General features: G+C 42.7%; 1 pseudogene; it reads right to left on the bottom strand.

The window, feature by feature from the left end:
• Positions 1-7,221: 7,221 nt before the first annotated feature.
• Positions 7,222-18,354, bottom strand: LOC142433694 (actin-related protein 2/3 complex subunit 5 pseudogene; annotated as a pseudogene).
• Positions 18,355-20,277: the final 1,923 nt, after the last annotated feature.

Below are 20,277 nucleotides of genomic sequence, written 5' to 3'. Positions count from 1 at the left end.
CCAGAGGCACCCCTGTCCAGTAAGCCTCAGCCTGAAGGCACTCAGCTCCACTTAATGTGGATCAGCAAGTCCAACTCGCCCAATTAAGTGCCCAGAGACATCCCACTCCAAAAGCCAGACTCCTCCACAAAAGTACAATCACTCAGCTTTATTTGCTGTGCAGGTTAGGAAGTACATCACTCTATTACATGCTCTGGATCCTGGTTCTGCTGCTTCTTTGATGGTATCTTTTAGATCCAGGCAGTTCTGTGCGTAGGGTCTTGGGTCCATGGGATGTGCTCCACTCCTTGCTCTTGTCTGTAATGAGATCCCTCCACCTGCTTCTCAGAGGCCTCATTTTATAAACAACAGGGTGACATTCCAGGGAATCCTGTTCACAATGATTCACAGATAAAGCTTACCAGTATCTTTCCCCACCTTCTTATCAGACCCATGCAGGAAGTTAGAGACTCTGGCAAGGAGAGCCACATTAAATAATTCACTGTCCATGCAAACTCAGATTCCTTTCTCTCTGCCATACCCAAGCTCAGTCCCAATCTGATGTCCATTCCTACTGCACATGGCCTGGGACCCAACAGATTTCTCAGATCAGGCCAAACTTACCAAGATATTTTTATGGGAAAAAGCTCTCTGTGAATTCCCTGGTATATTAAAAAGTGAAAAATTCAATCAATCATCTATATATTCCTGGATGCTAAATTTACCACCTCCATTTAGTTGTTTGCAGACGCCCTTAAATTTATGTTTAAATCTCCATGGACACGTATGTCACTAATGTTTATTAGAACACAGAAAAAGATGTGTATAACCAGAGCTATATGTCCTTAGCCTTTTTCCCCACCAAAGAACAAAAAGTCATATAATCATGAATGATGAGGAATGCAGGGTGAGGACCCAAGGCCCATCTGTAGGCAACTAGACATCCCTTTGCAAAGGAGTTGCAGGGAGATGAGTCAATCAAGGTGCAGTGTAGCATCGAGGAAACACACAACTTTCCTCTAGTTCTTAAACACTTTCTTCCCTCCCCTTCCCCCCCACTATCATGATCCCAGTTCTACCTTACAAACCTGGCTAGACCAAAGGATGTACACTGGTGCAGATAGGAACTGGAAACACATGGAATCCAGGACAGATGAACCCCTCAGGACCAGTGGTGAGAGTGGCGATACTGGGAGGGCAGAGGGAAGGTGGGATAGAAAGGCGGAACCAATTACAATTACAAGGATCTACATATAACCTCCTCCCTGGGGGATGGACAATAGAAAAGTGGGTGAAGGGAGACGTTGGGCAGTGTAAGATATGATAAAATATTAAATTATCAAGGGTTCATGAGGGAGGGGGAAACAGGGAGGAAGGTGGAAAAATGAGGAGCTGATACCAGGGGCTCAAGTGGAAAGCAAATATTTTGAGAATGATGGTGGCAACAAATGTACAAATGTGCTTGACACCATGGATGGATGTATGGATTGTGATAAGATTTGTACCAGCCCCAATAAAATGATCTAAATAATAAAAAAAAGAAATGGTCTATCAACACTGAGTAAGTGTACTAAAATACCAAGGGCAATTCAAAGCCAACAGAAATGTCAGCACATTGAGAAAAGGTTATCAGAAGTGTCAATGCTTTTATTTGGAGGTTTTTCACAGGGGGGTCAGAGCTGCTCCTGTAACCTTAACCGAAGAACATGGTGCCTCTTTGTGAGAGTTAGCTTCTTCCAAGAAGTATGCAGGTCCATAGCAGACCCACAGGAAAGACAGATTATCCCAGATTCCAAAGTAAATTCACCTGTTTCATAATTATTATAACCACCAAATTTTAAAATCCATACGAAGGCCCTTGAGTGATCTTGCCTTCTCAAATCATGGAATTCAGTAAGTAAGACAAAATGGAGATTCTATTGTGCAAAACGAGATCAGTCACCAAAACCCAAATTCATCACCATGAAGTCTATTCTGACTTATAGCCACTCAATAGGATAGAGCAGAACTGCTCCTGTGGGTCTCTGAGGCTGTAAATCTTTACAGGAACAAAAAGCGTCATCTCCTGCCCTTGGAGTCACTAGAGGAGTGTGTTTATCTTGCAGTTGTTGTAAGCACTGTGCATATACTTGAATATATTTAATCCTACCAATATTTGAGTTAGGTAGCTATTATTACTCTAGTTTTATGAGACAATTTCAAGAAATTAAGTGACTAGTCAAATCATAATAACCAGTAGGAGACAGAATGGAGAGTCAAATTCAAGACAATCTGATTCCAGACTCAGAGAGCTGCAGTCAGAGAAGGAAGAACCACAGAGCTTTCCTCTGGTTTGCTTTTTAAGAGGGAGACAGACAGACACTAGCAGGTTGATATTCAAAATTACATTTCTGTGATTCCCTGTGGTTTAAAAATGATATTCCATACATTATTATTCTAAACAATAAACCCAAATCTAAATATAAGAACTACCACTCATCATAGTATGGTGGCTATATTTGGCTGGAAGCCATGTCACCAGTATTTCAACTGCCAGCAGGGCGACCCAATGATGAACAGGCTTTAAAAGAGCCTTAAGACTAAGAGTAGGAAAAACATTGTGTCTACTCATGAAAACAACAACAAAAGCCGTGGCTTCTATTCACCAGCTGTTGCTCAGAAGATGAGGCTATCTGCTCCCAGAAAGATTTAAGTCCTCAGAAATCCTAAAGCACAGTTCTAGTCTCTCCTATATGGGTCTACAAGTCAGAATCAACTCAATGGCAGTGAGTTAAGATGGTGTTTGGTTTGTTTGGTGAAAAACATATGAATAGCAGCTGAACATTGTCTGATGTAGTGCCAGAAGATTAGCCCCTCGGGTTGGAAGGCATTTGACATATGACTGGGGAAAAGATGTGTTTTTCAAAGCAGAATTGACTTTAATGACCTGGATATAGTTTCCACACCTTTCAGTCGCTGAGGTGGCATGACTCCAAATGAGAAGCATGAGTGAATATGCATTAATGATCAAGATGTGGAATGAACAAAGTATGACTTTAGGAAAATTAAAAATTGTCAAAAGTGAAATGGATGCATAAAGATTGATATCTTAGATATTAGTGCTCTGAGATAGACTGGTATTGGTGATTTCCTCTTGGACAATCATATGATTTACTATAGGAATGACAAATTGAAGAGAAACATCACATTCACCATTAAAAAAACAACAACAAGGAAACACAGGGAATCCAGAACAAATGAACCCTTCAGGCCCAGTGGTGAGAGTGGCAATACAGGGAGGGTGGAGTGTAGGGGTGATAAAATGGGGGAACTGATTACAAGGATCTTCATATAACCCCCTCCCTGGGGGACAGACAACAGAAAAGTAGGTGAAGGGAGACATTGGACAGTATAAGACATTAAAGAATAATAATAATTTATAAATCATCAAGGGTTGATGAGGGAGGAGGTGGCGAGGAGGGAAATAATGAGGAGCTGATACCAAAGACTCAAGTAGAAAGAAAATGTTTTGAGAATGATGAGGGCAAATGTACTTGACAAAATGAATGGATGGATGGATTGTGAAAAGAGTTGTACAGCCCCCAATAAAATTATTTCTAATGTAAAAATACAAAACAAAACACACATTTAAAGATCCATCCTGAAGTATGACACTGTCAGTGAGAGGATAATGCATACACACCTTTCAGGAAGACCAGCACTTGACACTCCAAGCCAGCCTTCTGCCCAACGGCGCTCCATTTTCCTCATTTTGTGGTCTACATGAAGTCCAATGCTCTGGCTTATCCTGCCTTTGCCCTTTTCTTGTCCACATCATGAAGGGATTTTATACATACTTTGCTTTTATAGTTCTTCATTCTTGGTGGTCACAAGATTCTCCCTTCCTGCTTCTGATGGCTCACACTATAATCAGCAAAATGGTAGAACTGAACAATACCCTCAAAGTAGTTCCATATATTCTATTTGTTTACACCCAACCAAGCATTTCATGGAAGTTACAAAGACTATGGATAGAAGACCTGACCACCTCACACTTGGAAAAGTAGAGTGTCATCGAAAAGAGAGGAAGACGCCCAATGAGACAGACTGACACAGTGGCCACATCAACGGGTTCCTCCATAGCAGTGATTGTGAGGGTGGCGCAAGAACAGGCAGTGTTTCTTTCTGGGGAACATAGAGTCATCATGAGTCAAAACTAACTCAACCGCACCTAACAACAAACAACAAATACAAATGCAATTGGGAGATATTTCTGGAATGACCAAGCCCTTATTTTTATCTGTCTACTGCCTTCTATTCCTTGTGAAATGTACTCGGCCCATTTACCACTACAGGACGGCAAGTCAAAAAGTATTGCCACACGGGTTCCAACTCATACATGCACAATTTCATTCCAAACAAACTGTGTATAAACATGTTTTCTGGTCGGGGGATATCTACAGACCAGTTTGCTCAGTAATTAACATACTGGCTTTAGTCTCCTTAGGGTACCTTTGATTAAAAGGGTCCAATCAAAATAGTGAAGTCATTGAGTATCTCCTGGGCCAGGTCAGCTCAGAAGGTTAAAGTGCCCTTATCTTGCCCCCTTCAGATTTATTTTTGTTCCCAAACTAAAAGAATACTCAAAAGGAACATCATTAGAGTCCCTTGAGGATACCAAGACTGTGGTTTCTATGTGATGTAAATCAGAAAGCACATACTTCTTTGGGGCATGGTTAGAAAAATGGATAACTTACTTAAGAAGTATATAAACATAGGTTGAGGTTATGTCAAAAATGGCTTCACATTTTGATATTTTTGTTTAATAAAAGTTTCTGTCAGTTTGTAGCAGTATTTTTTTACGTACTCTTGTATGCTTCTACTTGCTTTTCTTTCTCTTTGACCATTTAGTCTTACCTATTACTCATCATAAAAGTGCTACCCAAGAACTTGGGTGAACTATCATGACCCAAATGATGAGAAATTGTAAGCTATACTGTAAGCCTGATTATTCTAAGGTCTGTTGTTTTGGGGAGCGTTGTTAACCTTTATGCAGACATACTTGAATCTTCCTTTAAGTGAGTGAGACAGCAGATAGATAGACATTTTTTCATTTGAGAGGAAAAGAAAAAATTATGAAAATTCGGCTCATCCTTTTTTGTTGTTGGAACGATGATAAGACAATGTCTCAGCTTTTATCTGTCCTAAACTATTAGTAAACAAGCCCCAGTTTCATCCCTCTATACCAGGACCTAAAGAAGGACATCATGCTTGATAAACAGCAGGGCAGTGAAAAAGAAGAAGACCATCAACAAGATGGGTTGACACGGTGCCTACGTTTATGGGTTCAAACATAAAACAACTGTGATGACAGCACAGTACTGGGCAGTGTCTCTTCCTGTTTTACATAGGGTCACTATGCATTGAAACCAACATACAATATGAGAATCCATTTGGGACTAAGAGGGATTTAACAGATTTTAAATGGTCTTCAAGAGAAAGAGACAAAATTGACTTTAAAGGGAAGAAGAAAGCTAACAAAGGAAGACCTCCAATATGGTTTGCAAGATGGGAAAAGGGAAAGAGGGAAACTGTGGTAAATTGGAAAAGGCAACAGCAATGGTGTAAGAGATTGGTGATGTGCTGTGCGATGCGCTGCTATAAAGGCAGGAATAGGTCACTTAGGTTTGCCATGAGTTACAGTCAGTAGGCACAATTGCTGTGTTCTTCCCCTTGGGTTCTAGTTTGCTATACAACCCGAAGAAACACTCCAAATCTTTCCCTCCAATATTGCTGGACTGTTTTTATCATTACAAACTATATAAAATCTGCTAAATCCATTCAAACTAAGAAATTAAAGGCTCAGGACAATTTATTACCACCCCTTAGGTATATATAGATTTTAGCAGGTGACTTCAAGAAAGACGGCATCCAACAGATTGAAGGATTTGTCAATAGTAGAATTTTTGTGCAAGGACATAGGCAGAATAGAGTGTCAAGAAGGAGGAGGGCAAGAAGAGATTTACTACCTTTCAATTCACACCATGTAAGCCTATATAGAGTGGTGTTCCTGCTATAAATGGACTCATTGTTGAAAAATGGGGCTGCTTCAAAAATGGACAAATATCAACAAAACAAACACAATATTATATTATTTGCAGTCCTTGGATCACACTGGTGTGTGTGCTTCTTCCATGAGGACTTAGATGATGCCTCATTTAAAGGACTGTTTGTTTGAAGATAAGCCTTTAATAGCCCTGATACTAGTCTGTTTGACAGCCAGACACCTTCTAGTGTCTTCACCACACTTTGCTAAAGCACACATATCTTCATAAGGGTGAGAATCAAGCGAGGCCATATCCTAAAAATTAATTGTTCTTAGATTAGGGCAACAATTAAATGTGAGCCCCAAATCCATTCATATATCTATGGTTTATATGTGTCAATAATCTCCCTGGGGCATACAGTAATTCTATTGATATTATTGTTGATAGGTGCTATCTAGTCAGTTTCAATGTATAGCAACCATATGCACAACAGAATGGAACACTGCCCAGTCCTACATGAATCTTACAATTGTTCTTATGCTTGCACCCATTGTTGCAACCACGGTGTCAGTGCATTTCCTTGGGAACCTTCCTCATTTTTGCTGCCCCTTTACTTTACCACACTTGATGTCCTTCTCCCAGAGACTGGTTTTGCCATCCTTGCCTCTAAGGAGCACTCTGGCCATACTTCTTCCAAGATAGATCAATGTTTGCATTTAGTAGTCTATGGTACTTTTAATATTCTTCTCCAGCACCAATGTCCAACTTTCACATGCATACAGAGCAGTGGTTCCCAACCTTCCTCATGCTGCGACCCTTTAATACAGTTCCTAATGTTGCGGTGACACCCTCCCCCCAACCATAAAATCATTTTCTTTCTTTTTTTGCTCATACTAAACAGGTTCTTTATTTAATAGATTCATTTGTACAGAGCAAGAGTTCTTGCTCTGCACCCTGGGTGAGGATGAGAAACGGAGAAGCAATGAGTGATGGATGCTAAGGGGAAGCAGCGCATTTGCACTCGCCGCACAGATGGTCTGGAGGGCAGCAGACATGGCAGGCACTTGGTAGTGGTGCTCACACACCTCCTGTTCCAGAAATAAAGTTTGCTTAAATTGTGATTATGGTCCAGTTTTGTAGGGGTAAAAGCTGCCAGCCATTCGTGTGTGTGTGCATGAACCACTTGCCTAGCTAGATATGAGTTAAAACGCTGGCCTCAAATTCAGAAACAATCTCTCAATATTAGATTCAAACTAAAAAAATACCCAGCCAATAGCAGTTGAAATTGTACATTTCAACCTGAATGTACCTGATCCTACCAACAGACAGGTATCTACATCACTGAAATGGTTTTGAGAAGCATGAAACACTTCAGCTCTGTATTGTCTCCATTGTCATGAAAAACTGGCATGTATAATTTTCATCTTTAGAGAGATGGAGAAGGAGAAGCAAGAAGGCAAAGTTGAGAGACAGACACAGAGGCTGCCCAGCGGGCAGCGTGAGCATTCGGTGGTTTTGGTCTCGGTACCAGCAGCTCGCATACCTCGGCCAATGCCCAGTGCCGGCTGGGCTACACTGTCTTCCTTGCAGTCAAGACTCAGAGGATGGACCCGCCCCCGCCAGCAGCCAGTGCCTTTTCATGCCACTGCAGCAGCACAGCACTGCTGTTGTCAGAGGGGCTTTCAAAGCCTTTATAAATATACTTCATTAGGGGATCCACACCGTTCTTGTCCAGGGACTGAACCACCTTTTCAATGTCATTAGCCTTAACAAACAGATGAGCACCTTCAAGACAATGCTGCCTGCTTGGTCCTTGACCGCCTGGCTGGTGGTGTTGATGGGGAGGGGGGGGGGGGGCTCAGCGCGGCCTGCAGAGCAGCTACCATGTTTCCTTGCCCCAGGCAGGAGTCCACCTCGCCCTCGTCGGGCCGGCCTGCCCGTCGCCGCCCTCTTCCTCGTCCACGAACTTGTTCTCGTCGTACTCATCCACGTCCACCTTCTGGAAGCGGGCCGACAACACCGGTTTCTTCGACTTCCCGGATCCCGACCAGCGGCTCAGGCATCCCCTCGGTGCTACCTCGGCCTCCTACAGCTGCCTCAGCCCAGCAGGAAACCCCATAAAATTATTTTCATTGCTACTTCATAACTGTAATTTTGTTACTTATGAGTCAGGCAACCCCCGTGAAAGGGTCTTTTGACCCCCAAAGGGGTTTTTACCCACAAGTTGAGAACCGCTGACTAGAGAAGCAAATTAAAGTCCAATGGCTTGGGTTAGGTGCACCTGAGTCCTCAAAGTAATATCCTTGCCTTTCAATATTCTAAAGAAGTCTTGTGCAGTAGATTTACCCAATGCAATGTGTTGTTTGATCTCCTAACTGCTGCTTCCATGAACCTTGATTGTGGATTCAAGCAAGACAAAAGCCCTGATAACTTTAATTATTGCCTGATTTATCATGGTGTTACCTGTTGATCCAGCTGTTAAGATTTTGGTCTTCTTTACATTGAGTCAAAATCCATACTGAAGGCTGCAATCCTTGATCTCCATCAGTGAGTGCTACAAGTCCTCCCTCCTTTCAACACAATTATATTGATAGTGTCATTAATTTAGCCAATGGTGGCATAGTAGGTATACATTGGTCTGTGATACAAAAGTTTAGCAGTTCGTACCACTAGCTGCTCCGTGGGAGAAAGACATGACTTTCTACTCTCATAACTAGTTACAGTCTTGGAAACTCATAGGGCAGTTCAACCCTGTCCCAGAGGGTCACTAGGAGTTGGTAATGACTCAATGGCAGTGAGTTATGGAATTTAAAACATGTTGGAAAGGAATTAATGAAAAATATGCTAGCTCCAATTCAATATATGAATTGTTGACCTGTACAGATTAACATAACGTGACTAGACCCTATTTACACAAACAACAGGGGTTGTCTATAAGGCAAAACTTCCAATAATGTTTTTTGACAGTGGCACAACCACACCTAAAAAATAATATAAGTCATCATAAAGCAAGGAGGGCTTTGAATAGTAAGTATATGGTAGTCCTGGACCACCATTCATTGGGTACCCTCAAGAGATCCAAGCCAAATTCCAATGGCCACAAGTTCTATGTTCGTGGGACAACAGTCATCTGCTTCTTCTTACACTAGGGAACTTCAGGCTTAAGTCCACAGATGAGTTTGAGGTAAAGGACACTTCAAGTCTTTCTGGTGAGGCCTTTGAAAGATGTTGTGTCCCTCCAAAGTATAAAGCCTACCCCCCCCACCAGTATTCTACAAAGCAGTGGTTCTCAACCTTCCTAATGCCACGACTCTTTATTACAGTTCCTCATTTCCTCAAGTTCCGGTGACCCCTCAACAATAAAATTATTTTTGTTGATACTTCATAACTGTGATTATGCTACTGTTATGAATCATGCGACCCTGTGAAAGGGTCCTTCGACCCCCAAAGGGGTTGTGACCCACAGGTTGAGAACTGCTGCTATAGAGTCACCAACCACAAACTAGGTCAAATGTATCCATAAAACTGTTTTGAGAATACAGTAATACAATGGGGTTATAAAGACTACATTATAAAGGCATTTACAATTTCAATAATAATTGGGACTTGAGGGAAAAAAGGGAAAAGATAGGCAGAGAAAATACATAATGTAATAACATACATCATGTCATGTCCTCAACATATCAATACAATGCAGTTTTAGCCACTGGAGGAGAAAGGAGAAAAAGAGATGTATCTGAGTGGAGGAAAGTACAAAGAGGCAGCCCCAAGGTGAGACTAGAGTTAATGCCACTTAACACAAACTCTTCCCAACTCATATCCAACACAACAATATCAAGTACTGATCTCCCATTTATTGTGAATACAAAGGAACCAAAATACATGGCAAGGGTTTCTAATTGAAAAGCTATTTTTTAAAGTAAGAAAAAAATATCTCTTCATAAGAGAGCCAAGATATTGGAACAAAGATGAATCAATCAGAGAGCAATAAATAGTAAGTAAACACACACACAACCCGGAACGTTACACATCATCTAAAACTGGAACACTATGCCACACAAACTACATTCAACAGCAGTAACTACAAAAAAAATCAATGTAAACAAAAGGAAACAACAGAAAACTACCCAAACCCAATGAAAAACAGAGAAAGAAAAAGGCCATGAACTACCAGAAAAAGAATACAGGAGCAGGATGTTTCGGACCTAACAATTGATCTGGGGATCAACCCTGAAAACAAAGGAAGAAATTGAAATACTAAAAATCTTAAACCCAATATCTAAACAATAAGATAATATAAATAAAAATCACAGTATATGAACCGAGCAACAGAATGGGACAAAAGGAAAACAGTTTCAGTGAACTTGAAGACAACCATGCAGATTTTAGCAAACAATAGAAATAATCCAAAAAAGCAAAATCTCAAGACAGCTTGGGGATGGTGTGAAAATGTCAATACTATCTAAAGCAATCAACAAATTCAACACCATCCCTTATCCAAATTGCAACCAGCAGCCATCTAAGTGAGGTGTCAACTAAGCCCAAATGGAAGAAGCATTCCAACGTCCATGATCCAAGGAGTGTAAATTATATAACCCATATCCCAAAGAGGGAATGGTATCAGTTTAATTGTGAGGTTTTGGTGTGCAGAACTCTATGGCTGACAGTAGAAACCCAAAATATGTTTGCAGGATCTTTATAGGGACTAAGCCTCAAGTTATATCCTTCTAACCATAATTGAGGGATGGGAATAACCTGGTTATCAGATGGAGAGTACTGGAGGGACGACTAGAGTACATTAAAGTGGTAAATCTAGCTTGAATGGTTAAAACCTTTTCATTTGATCTCCCTTTGGATACACTCTGTGCTTAATCTGGTTTTCTTTTTAACATTTTGTTAGACTTATTCTATTGAAGTTTGTCTCTTTTGATTCTTTGTAGCCTTCTTGACTCTCTGATATGTGTTTTTCTTTATTTTTCTGTATTTGAAACCCAGGATAGATGCATTTATAGAGGCAATGACAAGAATAAGAGTTCCTGGGGGTACACTGAGGGAGATGGAAGAGAACTCAGGGGGACCTGATATTCAAGAAGGAAGAAAATGTTTTGAAACTGGTTATGGTAGCAATTGTACAGTACTGGTTGATATGGCTGAACAATGGAATGGTGTGATGTCTGGGTTAGTTCAAAATAAAATGTTTTGGAGGAAAAAAATGCAATATGATCTATAAATCATAATTAATCCATGTCCTGGAAAAAATAAAAATAATTATGTCAACTCCTTTCCTAAAGAATAACAGATTAGTAACTGGAATGTAGCAAGCACATACCCTTTTTTTTATAAACCAATAAACCAAATTCACTGGCATCAAGTCCATTTCGACTCATAGTAACCCTTCACTAAGTAGAAGCTTTCCAATGCTGTAAATCACTGTTTCCCAAAGTGGGCATTACTACCCACTGGAGGAAAGGGGCAGTGCTACAATGATCCAGAGTGGCTATTTTTAACGCAGTTATCTACACTTGAACCTGGAGTATGTACTATAGTACATTTTTTAATTGTGAGGGGAGAGGTTGGTGTGTTTTTTTCTTCCAAAAAGGGGATGTTAAGCTAAATAAGTTTGGAAAAGTGTGCTGTGAATCTTTATAGGAGCTGAAAACCTCATCTCCCTCCCCCAGATTGGCTGGTGGGTTTGCATGGACAACTTTGTGATTAACCCCCTAATCTGTAACTCACTACACCACCAGGGCTCTTCTCATTTATCTAAAACCACTCATGTTACTGGTGTTCACCATGGTCCCTTACATTGAGTTAAGCCTCTCATTTCACTTTCATAAGCCAGCTAACTAACCATATATAGGTATACAGCTATGATAGAGGTTGGTCAGCCACTATCATTTCGCATAAAGAGAGGAATGCAATCGCACTGCTTCTATAGACCACGTGAAAGTATTATTCATATATGATGTGACACTGGCATCAAAAAAAAAAAAACAAAAAAGGGGGAGGGGCAGAGACGAGATGTTATATAACCCAATTCAAAGTAAACATGGGAACAAAATGGACTGATACTTTTCCATCAAAATTTTTGCAGAAAACATTTAGAAATCATGGTGACTTATTCTAAATATATGTTTAGAGAAAACAAAAATATTACAATATTAAGTATTTTCTTTTCACTGAAACTTAATTGATGTTGATCCTATAACAACACGTGCATTCTATTAAAAATATTTATCTCTTCAAAAATAGCAAAAATTCCATGGTACCCCATCAGACCTGACCTGAAGGACATGTCTAGAGATCAAAATCACAGGTTTTTGTTTCCTTTTTAAAAATTTCTTTCTTTTAATTTATTCTTCTTTGGGTAATTGTTTTCCTTTTTTGTTGTCATTGCTGTGTCCTCACTCATTGCCTATCTTGCTATGGCTTGATTTTTGGTGCGTATTATTATTTCTATAGATCTATCTAGATAAGATAGACTGGATGCATAGTCTGGAGGAGAAAACAATGGGAACAATGGTTCCAGGAGGACATGGGAGAGTGGGAGTTGGGGGTAAGGAGGTGGTGCTGACCAACCCAGGGACAGGGGAGCAACAAGTGATCCAAAGTCAGTGGCAAAGAGGGTGTGAGAGGCCTGGTAGGGATTCAGCAAGGGCAATGTGACTGAGAGAAATTACTAAAACCCAAATAAAGGCTGAGCATGATAGTGGGACAAGAAGAAAGTAAAAGGAAATAGAGGAAAGAAGTAGGTGACAAAGGGAATTTATAGATGTCTAAAGACTGGAATGTATTTATGAAAATATATTTATATAAGAGTGAAGGAAAACAGATCTATGTGCATATATTTATAGGTTTAGTATTCAGGCAGCAAATGGACATTGGGCCTCCACTCAAGCACTTACTCAATGCAAGAACACGTTGTTCTATTAAATTGTCATTACGGATGCACACCTTTCCGACACGATTGCTGAAGAAAGATGTGTGCACAAGCAAATGTGGTGAAGAAAGCTGATGGTGCCCAGCTATCAAAAGATATGGCATCTGGGGTCTTAAAGACTTAAAGATAAACAAGCAGCCATCTAGCTGATAAGCATCAAAGCCCACATGAAAGAAGCACACCAGCCTGTCTGACCAGGAGGTGCAGAAGGGACCAGTTATCAGACATAAAATAACTTAAAATAATATCAGTGGGTGCCCACCTTCCTGATTCAATCACTGAAGACAAACGTGTGCATCAAAAGATACAGCGTCTGGGGTCTAAAAAATTTAAAGATAAATAAGTGGTCATCTAGTTCAGAAGCAACAAAGCCCACATGGAAGAAGCACACCAGCCTGTGAGACCATGAGCTGTCAAAGGGATCAGGAATCAAGCATCAAAGAACAAAAAATCATATCATTGTAAATGTGAGTGAGTGCAGAGTGGAGACTCAAAGCCCATCGATAGACAGCTGGATACCCCCTTACTGAAGGCTTGTGGGGAGGAGATGAGCCAGTCAGGGTGCAGGGTAAGCAACGATGAAACATATAACTGTTATCTAGTTCTTAAATGCCCACCCCCACTCACTATCATGATCCCAATTCTACCTTTCAAATCTGGGTAGACCAGAGGATGTACATTGGTACACATAGCAGCTGGAATCCCAGGGAATCTAGGACAGATGACTCCTTCATGACCAGTGGTGCGCGGGGAGATGCCTGGAGGGTGGAGGGATTATGGGGTAGAAAAGGGTAACGGATTACAACAATCTATGTACAGCCTCCTCCTTGGGGGATGGACAGAAGAGAGTGGGGGAGATGTCAGACAGTGTAATATATGATCAAATACTAATTTATGAATGATGAAGGGTTCATGAGGTATGGGTGAGTGGGGAGGGAGGGGGAAATGAGCAGCAGATATAAAGGGCTCAAGTAGAAGGCAAGTGTTTTGAGAATGATGATGGCAACAAATGTACATATGTGCTTGACACAATTGATGCATGTACGGATTGTGATAAGAATTGTACGAACCCCCAATAAAATGATTAAAAAGAACAGCAAAAATTGACAATATAGACAATAGACACTAGAAAACAAATAGCTTAAAGCTAACATGAAACTGAGTTAAATATTCTTGAAAGGGCTGTTTTGCCCTTTTGAAATCAACTGAATACAGTATTTTTCTTGATGACTTGCAGATTTTTTCCTATTGTAAAGTAGTTTGTTTTGAAGGCACATGTATATTAGTTCAAAACTGGGATTAAGTTGTAGTCCTCATCTACACAGTTGAAATTTAATCCCAAACCAGTACAATAAAGGGTTTAAACTCCATAACACACAACAAAGGAAGCCAAAGCATAGCTTATTAAGCAAAATAAAGAGGAAGTTGATAACCAGACATGTCAATTATAAATGTAGTTGGGAGTTGTTGCAAAGGAAAAATTCATTGTGTACATATATGCTTGAAAAGACAAATAAATACTATCATGGGGTAGCATTGTTAGATCTCTCAGCGTAGAGCTATACCTCAGTCCTTGGCTCCACGTAGTTAAGAATTCATGCCGAAAGCCTGGTTTGTGATCCAAGTGAGTTTTATGAGAGTTAGAAGAAGTTTCAGGTTTACACAGACACCCTCAGGGCCTCTCACCCTGTGCAGCCTCCCTAGAAGCTGCTCAGAAAATCACCAGGTCAGCTTGGGCTCCTGACTTTTCCATTATTCTACGGGGAGGCGTGGTGGATGACCCTGGTGAACCCCATTGGCTGAATTGAATTCACCTGGTCTGAGTAGGCCAATCCAGGTGCAGCACCTTCCCAGGTGTACCTCCCCTTCCTGGCGGGAAACCTGAACCTCTGAGCATGAGCAGTGTGCCACTCATTGTTCCGGTAGCTCGGATCTCTGGGCATGCGTAATGGACACCCCAGCCCCTAAGCTGAACTACCTAACGTTCCCCCCTGAAGAGATATGGACGCAAATCTTTGAGGTACTGGGAAACGACATCTCTAGCTACTCCCTGCTGACAAAAGGAGCAAATTGGGGTTTGGGGTCCACACCCTTCCTACTCTGTTGGAATGGGTTGTTCATTCAGGGCCCAGGATGGATAGGTTGAGGTGGTCCAGGAGATGGTGGTCCTGGAGCTGGCACAGTTGGTTCAGAGGCCTTGGTAAACAGAACTTTTGGAAAAACAAGCGGGCAAACAGGTGAACAGTTTAAAACAGACAAGGGTAAGATTGTGAGGTGGCAGTGCCCTTGAAGTTAGGTTAGTGTCACAGGAAATCAATAGAAATCTTGGGACTACCAGGCATAAGTGTTTGCTCACTGTAAACACAGGAACGGAGTAAAGACATTCACTAGCCTAAAGGCTGTGAGTGGTCTGAGGTAGTTGTCTGTATAGCCCTCATCTGCTCTGGGGTAGTGATGAAATGCCATCCTAAGACCGTCCAGTGCCTCACAGGAGTATTCGTCTGCAGCCTCTGCCTCGGAGGGGTCGGATGGTGATGGTTTCCAGGGTTTCACCCATGTATGGTGGATCCAAGCACTCTGCCCTGGAACTTTGACAACAGTGGGCGTAGAGAGAATTACTGGCAAAGGTCCCTTCCAGACCGGCTGAAGCTGGGAAGTAGGGGACCCATCCTTCCAAGTTATTATAAGAACTAGATCTCCTGGCTTGCACAAGGATGGTAACTTTTCCTCCCCTTGGGTCTCAGTGAGCCCAAACTGATAGAATGCCTCCTGACATTGGGCTACTTCGGTGGCATATTGTTGTATTAAGGCTACCTCAGAGTCTATAGCTGGCTCTGTTATAATAAAAGGCCACCCATATAAAAATTCATAGGGGCTCAAACACGTACCGTATATACTTGTGAATAAGCCGAGTTTTTCAGCGCATGCATCAGTGGTACGCCAGCGAGGTGTAACATCTTGCTGGGCCCGCCCTCTCCCTCCCACCCCCCCAGGTAACGGGACGAGTGCCAGTTATCTTGTGAATGATTGCCCTTTCTCCGCTGTTCATTCAAAGCCCCGCTGACACTGCAGGGCTTTGAATGTTTGTTTACTCACATCTAACCAATCAGAGCCGTCCTATGATGTGTATCTTTGAATAAGCCTTTTAAAGACGGTGTGCAAAGGTTGTGGCATGAATGGATGTCATCTGTTCAACCCCGACTAACAAAAGGAGGAAATCTCATGAAGCTTGACATAGAGTTAATAGCAAAGTGGGTTCGAGATGCATGGGAAGACATTCCAGAAGACATGGTGTGACGTGCCCTCCAGAAATGTAGTATTAGTAATGCTATGGATGGCAGTGAAGACTGTGCTTTGTATGAAAATGACAGCAGTGGTGGTGATGACGGCGATCTCAGTGAGGACAGCGTCTATGATGACCTCACACCAGCTGAAGCTCTGCATTGGGATACGGATGATGATGAGGAATCCGGTTTTGAAGGATTTTAACTCTTTACATTTTAGCTTGGTTTCTCATTGAGCCCAGGGAATAGTACTCTTAAGGTATCATTGTGGATACCTTATTGTTTTTATTGAACCTATTTTCCAATAACTGTGCTGGTTTACTAATGTTAAATGACGTCCTTTAATTTATCTTTTTTATTTAAAATAAATATTTCAATACATTACCCCACTGATGTCTCAATTTTTTGTAATTTTATTTTCATTTGTTTTGTTTATTGCAACTCACCAATAGCTTCTGCATTTTCCATCCTAGGCTTATACTCAAGTCAATCAGCTTTTCTGGTTTCCCAGGTAATAATTAGGTACCTTAGCTTTTACTTGGGTCAGCTTATATTCGAGTATATACAGTAGGTTGCCATGGGAAAATCCTAAGACGTAACAGAGCTATGGGTAGTGCATCTTTCCAGCTCATCTGAGTTTCTCGTGTTAGCTTTCTGAGGGTTAACTTCAGGTGTTGATTAATTTTCTCTACCTGTCCTGAAGACTGAGGCCTCCTTGCACAGTGGCGATAACAAGTTATTCCCAAGTGTTGGGAGGCTGCCTGAGTGATTTTGGGAGATGAAAGCAGGCCCATTATCACTCTGCAGCGATTTGGGAAGCCCATACCAAGGAATTATTTCCTGAAGTAGTTTTTTAGCCACTTCATGAGCCTTCTCAGTGTGGGTGGGATATGCTTCAATCCACCCAGTATAGGTGTCTATAAACACCAGATGATACTTAAATCCCTGGACAGCAGGAACCTGGTTAAAATCTATCTGCCAGTCTTCCCCCAGGGTAGGATCCCTTGCACTGAACAGGTTGACAAAGGTGACTTTAGAGAGCCCCTTGGGGGCTGTTGGTCTGACAGGTGAGACAATGGGAAGCTACTGACCTGATGGTTAAGGTCAAGTTGGCCCCACAGAACTGCTGAGTGATCAAGGTCAAGGAGGGTTTCTGGCTAAGATGAGTGGCGTCATGGAAGCTTTCATGACTCTCCACTGTAACCTTTGTGGCAAGAGGAGCTTGTTGTCTGTCTCCCACCATCCATCAGGTTGAAGGCAGAATTCCTGCGTCTCCGCTTGTTCCTCTTCTTCCGGAGATCATTCTGGAAGAGGGAGCTGGCTTGGGGGAATTAGGGCATTAATGGAGGCTGAGGGGCTGGTGCCCAAGGTTGCCTGTCTGGTGGCCTTATCAGCGGCTCGGTTGCCCACAGCGACGTCCAAGTCCCCCTTCTGGTGCCCTTGGCAGTGCACTACTACCACTTCATATCCTCTTTCCTGCCAGATAGAAGAGTGGGCGTGGAGAACCAGGAACCCATATTTGGAGTCAGTAAATAAAGTTAGTTTCTTCCCCTCTGCTGGTTCAAGGCCCAGGGTTAAGGCTATGAGTTCATCCAGCTGGGCTGAAGTTCCCGGGGCAGGAGATTAGCCTCAATGACTTGGTCGAGGGAGACAATGGCATAACCTGCCTTGCGCACTCCCTCAATCACAAAGGTGCTTCCATCTGAGAACCAGACACATAGTCTGAAACCGCCAGTGGTTGTTCTTTGAGATCTGATCATGGCAGGTTATTAGTAAACAGCAGCTCAAAGCAGGAATGAGGGGTATAGTGTCTTCCCCTGGACTAGGGAGCAATGTGGCTGGATTGAGTGTGCTACAAGTCTGGACAGTGACTTCGGGGCTTTCTAAAAGAAGAACCTGGTACTTCAAAAGGCCGCTATCAGAAAGCTAGTTATAGCCTTTAGCTTGTAGCACTTTGTACCTGGTTCAACGGTCTGAGAAACCTGGGAGGCATTCGACGGTGTCAGTTATTAAGTGCAGCCAATACCTGGGCATGTCGGATTTCCTTCCATCTCTCCTTCTCCCTGGCTCTCGCCTCTCCTTGCAGTTTCCTATTATAAAAGGCCGTATTGCCACAAGCAACCATCTCCTCTAGGGTAGCTCCTTCAGGTTTCTGCACTAGTTTTTGGAGCTTCCTGCTAATATCCGGTGCAGCTTATGTGAGAAACTTGTCCCTGATTAAGACTGTCCCTCATAGGAGTCTATATCTATAGCAGTATGATTCTTTGGGGCCTCCTCTAGCTGCTCTAAAGAGCTTAGAGGAGACCCCATAGGTCCTTGGTAAATTGCTGTCATGTTGGCATAATTAATGGCCTTTTGTCTACCTGAGTTTAGCCCATTTGTGATGCACACCAGGAAATGTTCCCATGCCCACTTGTCCTGAGGCTCACTATGATTCCTAGCAGGGTCAGTTAAAGGTACAGCTGTTTCCCTTACAGGGTACTTTTCCTTCATCACATGTAACTCCTCTGCAAACTTCCTAGCACCTTTGAGCACCCACTCTTTCTCAAAGTCTGTCATAGTCTGTCCAAATACGACCATTATATCCTAACAGGTTAAAGCATAGGCTAGGGTGAGGTGCTGGAAGTGTTCTATGTACTGTTTGTTAGAGTAACTTCCAAAGTCATTTTTAATTTGCTTGAATTCAATTAGAGTAAAAGGCTTGCTAATTGCCTGGGGACCAAATTCCCCTGCAGCCTCTACTACAGATAGAATGTTCAGGACTGTTTCAGGGCAAGGGGAACAGTTGTCCCTAAGTCCAGGGTCCCTTAGGGCATCCTGGGTGCACTGGGAATGAAGATTTTTGCTGCTCCTCAAAAGGAAAAATGCTCCAACATATGGGATCTCCTCCCACTTCCCCATCGTTCCACAAAAATGCCCTAGCTGGTTCAGGGTTGGAAGGCAGAGTGTACCATTGGCTGCCCATGATTCTCCTTTCTCTAAAAGATACTGTGGCCAAATAGAGTTGCAAAGTGAAATCAGCTTCTGTTTGTCCAGCCTCTCTGGATCAAATCTATCCCAACTGGACAGGATACATCCAAGGAGCCGATTGCTGGGTATCAAGCTGCTAAGTCCCATCTAGAAAACAAAACAAGGAGGTTATTGAGAGCTTGATGTCTCAAGATCACTAACCGCAGCTTCAGCGCGCACCTCTGTGAATCTGAAGTCTCAAGCAGGTGCCCCTGCTCAAGGGAAGGGTCAAAGACCAGTCTCTGCAGCCGACATTAGGTTCGACCGTTTTCTAGACCACAAGCTAGGAGGGCCAATTCTTGGTGTGGTCTCATGGCCTTCTAAGACGCCTGCCAGCAGGAGCAGACTCCCAAATCTCTGAAAAGAAGGGAAGTCTATCTGGCAACTCGGGGAATCTTTAGAGAAATTGGAATTTCTGGCTGGAACATCTTGGCAGCGGAGCTGTATTAAGAGATATCCCAGAAAGTGCCAGAGGCAGCATCACTGAAAGGCAAAAGTTAACAGTTACTCGGGCTCGGCTTCCGAACGCCTTGGGCCTAGGCCTGGGCAACGGAAAACCAGCCGGTAGCAAGGAACAAACGCACACTGGGAGAACACTAACGCAGCTTGTTTGAAAAACCAGGAGAGAGCCAAAGGGAATGGAGGGAGAAAGGGAAGCATTCGGCTCCTGAGACTAGAGCAAGGGCTCTAAGCAACCAGCTCCCTAGGGCCTAGGCATCACCCCTCCACGGGTTTGGAGCAGTGGGCACCATCTTGGCCAGGGCCAAGTGCTCCGTTGTCCTGCAGCCAAAACAGTGGACACCGAGTGGCACCATGCTGCCAGGGAATGGAGAGTCACATGGTTGGGAAAATGGCAGCCACAGCTCGCGGCCTAGCCGGAATGCAGCATGGGGTCAGCCACCAGAGCCAGAGTCCTGCAGAAATCACCAGGGTTTGCATGCACGCACCCAGCCATCCAGCTGGCCGGAGCACAAAGCAGACCACTGAGACTCCAAAAGGCTTTGGGAATCACAATCCTCCTACCTAGCAGGGAACAGCG

The sequence above is a fragment of the Tenrec ecaudatus genome, chromosome X (assembly GCF_050624435.1).
Source record: "Tenrec ecaudatus isolate mTenEca1 chromosome X, mTenEca1.hap1, whole genome shotgun sequence".
NCBI classification, from domain to species: Eukaryota; Metazoa; Chordata; class Mammalia; order Afrosoricida; family Tenrecidae; genus Tenrec; species Tenrec ecaudatus.
The sequence above is the reverse complement of the archived record's forward strand: the minus strand, read 5'-3'. Positions and strand labels throughout refer to the sequence as shown.